The sequence below is a fragment of the Engystomops pustulosus genome, chromosome 4 (assembly GCF_040894005.1).
Source record: "Engystomops pustulosus chromosome 4, aEngPut4.maternal, whole genome shotgun sequence".
Taxonomy (NCBI): Eukaryota; Metazoa; Chordata; class Amphibia; order Anura; family Leptodactylidae; genus Engystomops; species Engystomops pustulosus.
Window position 1 is genome coordinate 36713521 of NC_092414.1, and position 10342 is coordinate 36723862.

The window sequence follows — 10342 nt, forward strand, 5'->3', positions numbered from 1 at the left end:
TACATTCAATAAGGGGTTCACATACAGTATATCACATGGCTTTTAGATTTTTAGAAACTGGAATAATGTTTTGCTTACATGTATTTTATCTGCAGTAAATAGGTTGAGAGTCACACACACATAATATGAGAATGGAAAAGGTAAACTTGTATTATCTCAGAAGGACATCCCAGGGTGAAGGGAGGATACACATTTGTACTGTATGTTCCGAAAGATGATATTCTATGAGTCTTTCTGCACTTGACGGTTATCAATACTTATAGTATATGCCTCACTATCCTACTTTATTACATGTATATACCGTGCCCCTCTCTATTAGATATATGCAAGTATATGTCATGATGCATCTGTATACATATTAATGATCACACACTGTATAGCATTAAGGCATCAACCTTAATGTGATGAAAACACTGCATAACCAGAGCCGGATCTACATTGGCGCTCCTGGAGCACTTGTGCCGGGCCCCGGGATCAGCCCTCTCTCTATGGGGCTCGGCGTCTGGCGCACACAATGACAGGCTACAGGGGCCCCGCAGACATCAGCTAGTAAGTATCGGGCTGCTAAACGCTAATAGCTGCCCGATACTGACACGCACACTGCATATGGTACTGTGCCTTTAAGGCACAAATACCATAGAGTGACAGAAAGTGCAGGTAGAGTGACCTCTGCCTGCACCTTCTGTCCTCCACAGACGGCCGATCTATGACTCATAGATCGCGACGTGTGTGTCTCTCTGTGTTTTCACACTGCAGCAGGAGAGGAGCCACAGATCTTTCAGGCTGTCAGCGCTGCCTACGGGGAAAGGTGAGCGAACTTTTATTATTTTATTGTTATAAAGGGGCCCAGCAAAGAAGACAGAAGATAATTTATATATATTAAGGAGCAAATGTATAGTGGAGGGGGAAAGGGGGGGGGGGGTTGGAGGGGGGTATGTACTGTATATATAGAGGAGCCTCAATATATGGGGGGGGGGTGTTTTATATATATTGAGGAGCTAATGTATAGGGGAGGGGAATGTCATTTATATATAGAGGAGCCACTGTATAGGGGAGGGAGGTGTCATTTATATATAGAGGAGCCACTGTATAGGGGACAGGAGGAGGTGTCATTTATATATAGAGGAGCCTCAGTATACGGGGGGGGGTGTATTTTATATATTTCGAGGAGCCACTGTATAGGGGAGGGAGGTGTCATTTATATATAGAGGAGCCACTGTATAGGGGACGGGAGGAGGTGTCATTTATATATAGAGGAGCCACTGTATAGGGGAGGGAGGTGTCATTTATATATAGAGGAGCCACTGTATAGGGGACAGGAGGAGGTGTCATTTATATATAGAGGAGCCTCAGTATATGGGGGGGTGTATTTTATATATATAGAGGAGCCACTGTATAGGGGACGGGAGGAGGTGTCATTTATATATAGAGGAGCCACTGTATAGGGGACTGGAGGAGGTGTCATTTATATATGGAGGAGCCACTGTATAGGGGACGGGAGGAGGTGTCATTTCTATATAGAGGAGCCACTGTATAGGGGACGGGAGGAGGTGTCATTTCTATATAGAGGAGCCACTGTATAGGGGACGGGAGGAGGTGTCATTTCTATATAGAGGAGCCACTGTATAGGGGACAGGAGGAGGTGTCATTTATATATAGAGGAGCCACTGTATAGGGGACGGGAGTAGGTGTCATTTATATATAGAGGAGTCACTGTATAGGGGACGGGAGGAGGTGTCATTTATATATAGAGGATCCACTGTATAGGGGACGGGAGGAGGTGTCATTTATATATAGAGGAGTCACTGTATAGGGCAGTGATGGACAACCTTTTGAGCTTGGTGTGTCAAAATTCGCCAAAAAACCAAGCATAACTGAGGTGGTGTGTCACCTTGACAAAAAAAAAACATAACTTTGTGATATTTATTGTTTAAATAACAAATATGTATAATTATTTAACTTCTAGGGTACTTTAATCCTAGGTTGTGTGATTGATCCTACCATGTACTGCCATACTACAGTACATGGGTGTATGGGGATTTCCACATCATCTATTTATTACAATGTGCTGGACAATCTCTCAGCCTCCCGGCTACTGCACCTGGCTGTGTAGGAGCCGAGGATGAAACTTAACTCTCCGGCGGCCGCGTGTCACTGAAAATGGCTATGCGTGTCAGCACTGACACGCGTGTCATAGGTTGGCCATCACTTGTATAGGGGGTGGGGAGGGAGGTGTCTTTTATATATAGAGGAGCCACTGTATAGGGGACGGTAGGAGGTGTCATTTATATATAGAGGAGCCACTGTATAGGGGACGGGAGGAGGTGTCATTTATAAATAGAGGAGCCACTGTATAGGGGACAGGAGGAGGTGTCATTTATATATAAAGGAGCCACTGTATAGGGGACGGGAGGAGGTGTCATTTCTATATAGAGGAGCCACTGTATAGGGGACGGGAGGAGGTGTCATTTATATATAGAGGAGCCACTGTATAGGGGACGGGAGGAGGTGTCATTTATATATAGAGGATCCACTGTATAGGGGACGGGAGGAGGTGTCATTTATATATAGAGGAGCCACTGTATAGGGGACGGGAGGAGGTGTCATTTATATATAGAGGAGCCACTGTATAGGGGACGGGAGGAGGTGTCATTTATATATAGAGGAGCCACTGTATAGGGGACGGGAGGAGGTGTCATTTATATATAAAGGAGTCACTGTATAGGGGACGGGAGGAGGTGTCATTTATATATAGAGGAGCCACTGTATAGGGGATGGGGAGGGAGGTGTCTTTTATATATAGAGGAGTCACTGTATAGGGGACAGGAGGAGATGTCATTTATATATAGAGGATCCACTGTATAGGGCAGTGATGGCGAACCTATGGCACTGGTGCCAGAGGTGGCACTCAGAGCCCTTTCTGTGGGCACTCAGGCCATCATCCCAGGACAGAGTTCACCAAACAGTACCAAATCCATTAAATCTTCCTGCAGTCCCAGGCAACTCATGAGATGCTGCGCTCGGCGCTATTTTACAGCAACACTTCATTGACTGTTTGGAACTGCTTGAAAAGTGAGAAGGTGTTAAAAGAAGTGCATTATCTCTGGAGGTCCTTCCGCTGGACCATTCTTCCTAAACAGAAAGACCCTGGAGTCCATGATAGTCTGAATTTGCCCTCCTTCTTTCAACTGTATTGGTGGCCTCAGGTGGCCAATACAATTAAAGAAGTGGAAGAACACGTAGTAATAAGTGACTGCTTAAAATGGCACATTGGCACATCAGGGTAAATAAGTGGGTTTTGATAGTAGTTTGGGCACTCGCTCTCTAAAAGGTTCGCCATCACTGGTATAGGGGATGGGGAGGGAGGTGTCTTTTATATATAGAGGAGCCACTGTATAGGAGAAGGGAGGAGGTGTCATTTATATATAGAGGATCCACTGTATAGGGGACAGGAGGAGGTGTCATTTATATATAGAGGAGCCACTGTATAGGGGACGGGAGGAGGTGTCATTTATATATAGAGGAGCCACTGTATAGGGGACGGGAGGAGGTGTCATTTATATATAGAGGAGCCACTGTATAGGGGACGGGAGGAGGTGTCATTTATATATAGAGGAGCCACTGTATAGGGGAGAAGAGGAGGTGTCATTTATATATAGAGGAGTCACTGTATAGGGGATGGGGAGGGAGGTGTCTTTTATATATAGAGGAGCCACTGTATAGGGGACGGGAGGAGGTGTCATTTATATATAGAGGAGTCACTGTATAGGGGATGGGGAGGGAGGTGTCTTTTATATATAGAGAAGCCACTGTATAGGGGACGAGAGGAGGTGTCATTTATATATAGAGGAGCCACTGTATAGGGGACGGGAGGAGGTGTCATTTATATATAGAGGAGCCACTGTATAGGGGACGGGAGGAGGTGTCATTTATATATAGAGGAGTCACTGTATAGGGGACGGGAGGAGGTGTCATTTATATATAGAGGAGCCACTGTATAGGGAACGGGGAGGGGGTGTCATTTATATATAGAGGATCCACTGTATAGGGGACGGGAGGAGGTGTCATTTATATATAGAGGAGTCACTGTATAGGGGATAGGGAGGGAGATGTCTTTTATATATAGAGAAGCCACTGTATAGGGGACGAGAGGAGGTGTCATTTATATATAGAGGAGCCACTGTATAGGGGACGGGAGGAGGTGTCATTTATATATAGAGGAGTCACTTTATAGGGCAATGATGGACAACCTTTTGAGCTTGGTGTGTCAAAATTCGCCAAAAAACCAAGCATAACTCAGGTGGTGTGTCACCTTGACAAAAAAAAACATAATTTTGTGATATTTATTGTTTAAATAACAAATATGTATAATTATTTAACTTCTAGGGTACTTTAATCCTAGGTTGTGTGATTGATCCTACCATGTACTGCCATACTACAGTACATGGGTGTATGGGGATTTCCACATCATCTATTTATTACAATGTGCTGGACAATCTCTCAGCCTCCCGGCTACTGCACCTGGCTGTGTAGGAGCCGAGGATGAAACTTAACTCTCCGGCGGCCGCGTGTAGGGGACGGGAGGAGGTGTCATTTATATATAGAGGAGCCACTGTATAGGGGACGGGAGGAGGTGTCATTTATATATAGAGGAGCCACTGTATAGGGGACGGGAGGAGGTGTCATTTATATATAGAGGAGCCACTGTATAGGGGACGGGAGGAGGTGTCATTTATATATAGAGGAGCCACTAGATAGGGGACGGGGGAGGTGTCAATTATATATAGAGGAGTCACTGTATAGGGGACGGGAGGAGGTGTCATTTATATATAGAGGATCCACTGTATAGGGGACGGGAGGAGGTGTCATTTATATATAGAGGAGTCACTGTATAGGGGACGGGAGGAGCTGTCATTTATATATAGAGGATCCACTGTATAGGGGATGGGGAGGGAGGTGTCTTTTATATATAGAGGAGCCACTGTATAGGGGATGGGGAGGGAGATGTCATTTATATATAGAGGAGCCACTGTATAGGGGACGGGAGGAGGTGTCATTTATATATGGAGGAGCCACTGTATAGGGGATGGGAGGAGGTGTCATTTATATATAGAGGAGCCACTGTATAGGGAACGGGGAGGGGGTGTCATTTATACAGTATATAGAGGAGCCACTGTATAGGGGAGGGAGGTGTCTTTTATATATAGAGGAGCCACTGTTTAGGGGAGGGGGTGTAATTTTTATATAGAGGAGCCACTCTATAGGGGAGGGGGGTGTCATTTATATATAGAGCAGCCACTGTACAGGGGACAGGGTGCAGTATATAGGGGGGTTTAATTAATGTATATAACCATTGTATAGAGGACAAGGGGTGTAATTCATATATAGAGGAAGTGTAGAGGGAACAGGTGGTGTAATTTATGTATAGATGCACTGCATAGAGGATGGGGGTTGTAATTCATATATAGAGGCACTGTAGAGAGGACGGGGGTGTAGTTCATGTATAGTGTACAGGGGAGTGTAATTCATGTATACTGACAGTGTATAGAGGACAGGGGGGTAATTTATGAATAGAGGCAAGGGGGGGGGGTACTATTTATGTATAGAGCCACTGTTTAGTGTATGTGGGGACTGTATTTCGGGGCAAGAGGGGTGCTTTATAGAGGGCCGTCTTTGTATAGGGGAGGTCACTTTATAGATGAAATGGGCCATTGTTTTGGGGGGGGGATTTGTACAGTGGGGGTTGCTGTATAGCAGGGGCAGCTTTTATATATTCATTCATAAATGGGGTTGCCATATATAGCTTTAGTAAGTAGGTGCTGTGTATATATATCCAGGTGCCATTATACTGTAAGTGATTGTGGTATCTTTAAGGGCACAGATGTGCTGCCAAGAGCTGAAGACATCTAGGGGCGAATCCATAACAACTGGAGGAGTTACACCAGATGAAGAATCCCAAACTACAGGGGGCGCTATAGAGGCTGTAATGAAGTTGTAATGACGAAGACAGTAAACGGTGAGTAATCAGATATAATTATATTCTAATATTTTTGTTTTTGTTTATCTGCAGAGCATTTCATTTTTAATTTGAATAATTTATTGTTTTTTTTTTAATTGAGTTTGTGTTGGGCTTTATTTAGACCATGTGCTACTGTACGGCGGGCATATATCGGCACTGTGGAGAGAAGCACAGGGGATGAGCGCATATCACCCCCGCCCCTCTCTATAGGAATATACAGCGCACGGCGCCATATTACGTAGAGAGATATGACATGTCCTATCTTTATACGGGCTACGGAGCGGTACGGTGCTGCACTGTACCGCTCCCGTACAGGGCCGTGACCCCATAGAAGTGTATGGGGGACATATATCGCCCGTATATACATTGGCCGTATATACATCCACTACATACATCCACTACATCCATACGTTCGTGTGAATGTAGCCTTAGGTGGTATTATTTTGCTGCGGTAATGCTGTGGTGGTATTATTCAGTCATGATGCAGTGGTAGTGGGGGTAATGAGCGGTACAGTGTGATCAGTTGTGGTGTGAGGGGTATATATGATATATGTTAGGGTACAGTGTGAACAGTTGTGGTGTGAGGGGTATATATGATATATGTGGAGGCACAGTGTGGTCAGTTATGGTGTGAGGGATATATATGATATATGTGGGGGCACAGTGTGATCAGTTGTGGTGTGAGGGGTATATATGATATATGTGGAGGCACAGTGTGGTCAGTTATGGTGTGAGGGGTATATATGATATATGTGGGGGGCACAGTGTGGACAGTTGTGGTGTGGGGGGTATATATGATATATGTGGAGGCACAGTGTGGTCAGTTATGGTGTGAGGGGTATATATGATATATTTGAGGGCACAGTGTGGTCAGTAGTAGTGTGAGGGGTGTATATGATATATGTGGGGCACAGTGTGGTCAGTAGTAGTGTGAGGGGTGTATATGATATATGTGGGGCACAGTGTGGTCAGTAGTGGTGTGAGGGGTGTATATGATATATGTGGGGCACAGTGTGGTCAGTTGTGGTGTGAGGGGTATATATGATATATGTGAGGGCACAGTGTGGTCAGTTGTGGTGTGAGGGGTATATATGATATATGTGGAGGCACAGTGTGGTCAGTTATGGTGTGAGGGGTGTATATGATATATGTGGGGCACAGTGTGGTCAGTTGTGGTGTGAGGGGTATATATGATATATGTGAGGGCACAGTGTGGTCAGTTGTGGTGTGAGGGGTATATATGATATATATGGAGGGTACAATGTGGTCAGTTGTGGTGTGAGGGGTATATATGATATATGTGGAGGCACAGTGTGGTCAGTTATGGTGTGAGGGGTATATATGATATATGTGGGGGCACAGTGTGGTCAGTTGTGGTGTGAGGGGTATATATGATATATATGGGGGGTACAATGTGGTCAGTTGTGGTGTGAGGGGCATATATGATATATGTGTAGGCACAGTGTGGTCAGTTATGGTGTGAGGGGTATATATGATATATGTTGGGGTACAGTGTGTACAGTTGTGGTATGAGGGGTATATATGATATATGTGTATATAGGATGATGCCAATCAGGTCTGTTTTATAAACCAGCAGAGATGAATTGTGGCTGGAAGAAGACTCCTGGAAGATCAGACAGGAAGGAAGAGACAACATTGGGGACGTCACCTGTAAGTCATTGGATGACACTGCAGCCTCTGTGCAGGACTGGTATATACTACTATATGATCACTATATGCTGGTACATACTGGTCTGTGTGTAGGTTATCATATAGTATTGCAGTATTATTCATTCATTATGTAGTGGTGATAATCAGGATGTAATGTTATTATCTGGGCTTGTACAGAGGTGTCATTAGTGATATTGTACCTTGCAGGTTGGTGTTTGTATTATAACAATATGGCGGTAAAGTTTTATCAATAAATGGAGTTTATATGTGCTAAATGATTGGTAATCCTGGTCTGTGTATAGAGTCTTGTGTTCATTATCAGGAAGTTGGTATTTTCTTTATGTTGTGGTAATGCTGTGGGTCACAGTTTAGACGGATCTTTTGGTGACAGTATTGAGGTATCATTATCTGGTAATAGTATAGCGCTGATATTGGAAACCGGATAACTATGTGGTATCTTTTTTTCACATATATTGTTGTGGAAGGGAGCCCCGCATTGGGTGCCGAGCTGGGGGGCCCCATCCTAAATTAAGTGCTCCATACCCCTGGGACCCTTAATCTGGCCCTGTGCATAACCCCTCCCCCTAGTATATTAATATCCAGCACACTGCAGTATTACTTTGACCTTTTTGTAAAAAAAAAAAAGGCACCAATTTTTTTGGAGCACTGTAAGAATATTGCGGCTCTGGATAATACTTAACTGAACATCTAAAAATTCTAAGTTATCACCCCCAAATGTATTTGTAAACCAGATCAGGCCATGAAAACATTGGGGCACATTTACTAAGGGCTTTGTGCCAGTTTTATGACGGACTTTGCACTATCTTTTAGGTGTTATCTCCTTGCACAGGTTTTTAAGAGGCGTCGCGCCGCCCTTTTGTGGCGCAGCTGCGGTAGCCACCATGCAACAAAAATTAGGGGGCTTTCCGGCTATCTGTCTGACCGCGCACCAAATTCAACGGGCAAAGTCTATAGCACGCCCTATGTTAAAGGTGCAACAAAAACAAAATAGCATCCTGCTCACCCACAAAGCTCTTGGTTTCCCAGTGCACGGAGAAATAATCCAAAGTCCCTCGGTTCAACAGCATACAAAAGGAAAAAACTCCAGCACATCCATGGGAATCCGTATAAAATAGTAACTTTATTTTATCCACATAAAAATCCAGACATCACGATCATGTACACAGCAAAAAACTGACACATTTCGTCTTACCGGACCTAGTCATGGTTTGCATTTTTCAGGTTGTGCACCCAGCATTCTTATACCGTATGTGCAATCAACAGGCACCTGAATCAGTCTCACCTGAACTCTGATAATTGTGTGTGAATTGGCCAGAGAATGCTCAGTGCTCAACCTTCACAACTTAACACATAATTAAAAGTTAACTTTAACTATAAAACTAAAAAAACATCTTACAAAAAAACATTATTTTTTTCTCATTTGTTATTATCTGTATATGTTATATCACATCAGGAATCACCTAGAACAAGGGCTCATATATACAAAGCAGTGAAATATTTCAAAACACTTAATGCTAGGTCGCAGTTCACACTATGGGGCAGATGACATAAGCTGTATAGGATGACATATTCTATATATGTTATATCGTATCAGGATTCACTTAAACCAAGGGCATATGTATACAAATCTGTGAGAAATTTCAAAACACTGAATGCTAGGTCGTAGTTCACACTATAGGGCAGATGACATAAGCTATATAGAATGGCATATAATCTGTATGTGTTATATTACATCAGGACTCGCCTAGGACAAGGGCTCATATATATAAATCAATGAAATATTTCAAAAACACTTAAAGCTAGGTCAGATAACAAGCTTAATAACACAAAATCTCGTGTCTCGTATCCAACAGAAACATCCAATAGGTCTCCCTATTCAATAGTTTGTTATTTAAATCACCTCCTCTCAATGGTTTCTGAACTTTTTCTATGCCCTTCCATACAAATGTAGAAACATCTTTATTGTGAGTGCTACAAAAGTGTTGGGATGCGGCTGATACATGGACAGTGGGACTAGATACATCTGAAAGGTGACGTCTTATCCTGTTCTTTAGAGGACACATCGTGCAGCCCACATACTGTAATCTACATTCACTACACGCTATGAGGTAAACATATGAGTTATTACAATTTATGTAGGTATTTATATCATAATTTATATTAGTTACAAAAGAGGAAAAACAGTTTCCTGTCTCTAAATGTGTGCATGTCCTACATATGGAGTGTCCACACTTGTGGTTACCAGAAAAGCAAAGCCAAGAATAATTGCTTCCTACGTCATTGTTCACACTACAAAACAAACTCGTTTTAAATATGTTAAAGGTGCACCACAAAAAAGTAAGTGAACTATGTTGTTAGGGGAAGACTTAGCCAATTTTAATCACAACAAATTTCTTTTATTGGACAGTTAGCTAACACAAAACACGACACAGGTTAAAAATAGAATAATAACAGGTGAATCACTTTGGATTGATGAGGATATCACATAAAAAATTCATGGGACAGGAATAGGGGGTATCGTTAACTGGTAATTTGTATGCAGTCATACCATGACGTGTCAAACACATAAATCAAGTGCAAAATTGCAAAATAAGTTACAAAGTGCTATAGTGCATATCTAATCAACACAAT

General features: G+C 43.1%; 1 long non-coding RNA gene across 1 annotated transcript; it reads left to right on the forward strand.

Annotated features, from left to right (window-relative positions):
- The first annotated feature begins 730 nt into the window (after positions 1-730).
- LOC140128935 (uncharacterized) lies at positions 731-7944 on the forward strand. Its single transcript, XR_011855200.1, has 3 exons — positions 731-808; positions 5875-6016; positions 7617-7944. It is a non-coding gene; the product is annotated as an uncharacterized lncRNA (long non-coding RNA).
- The last annotated feature ends 2398 nt before the right edge of the window (positions 7945-10342 follow it).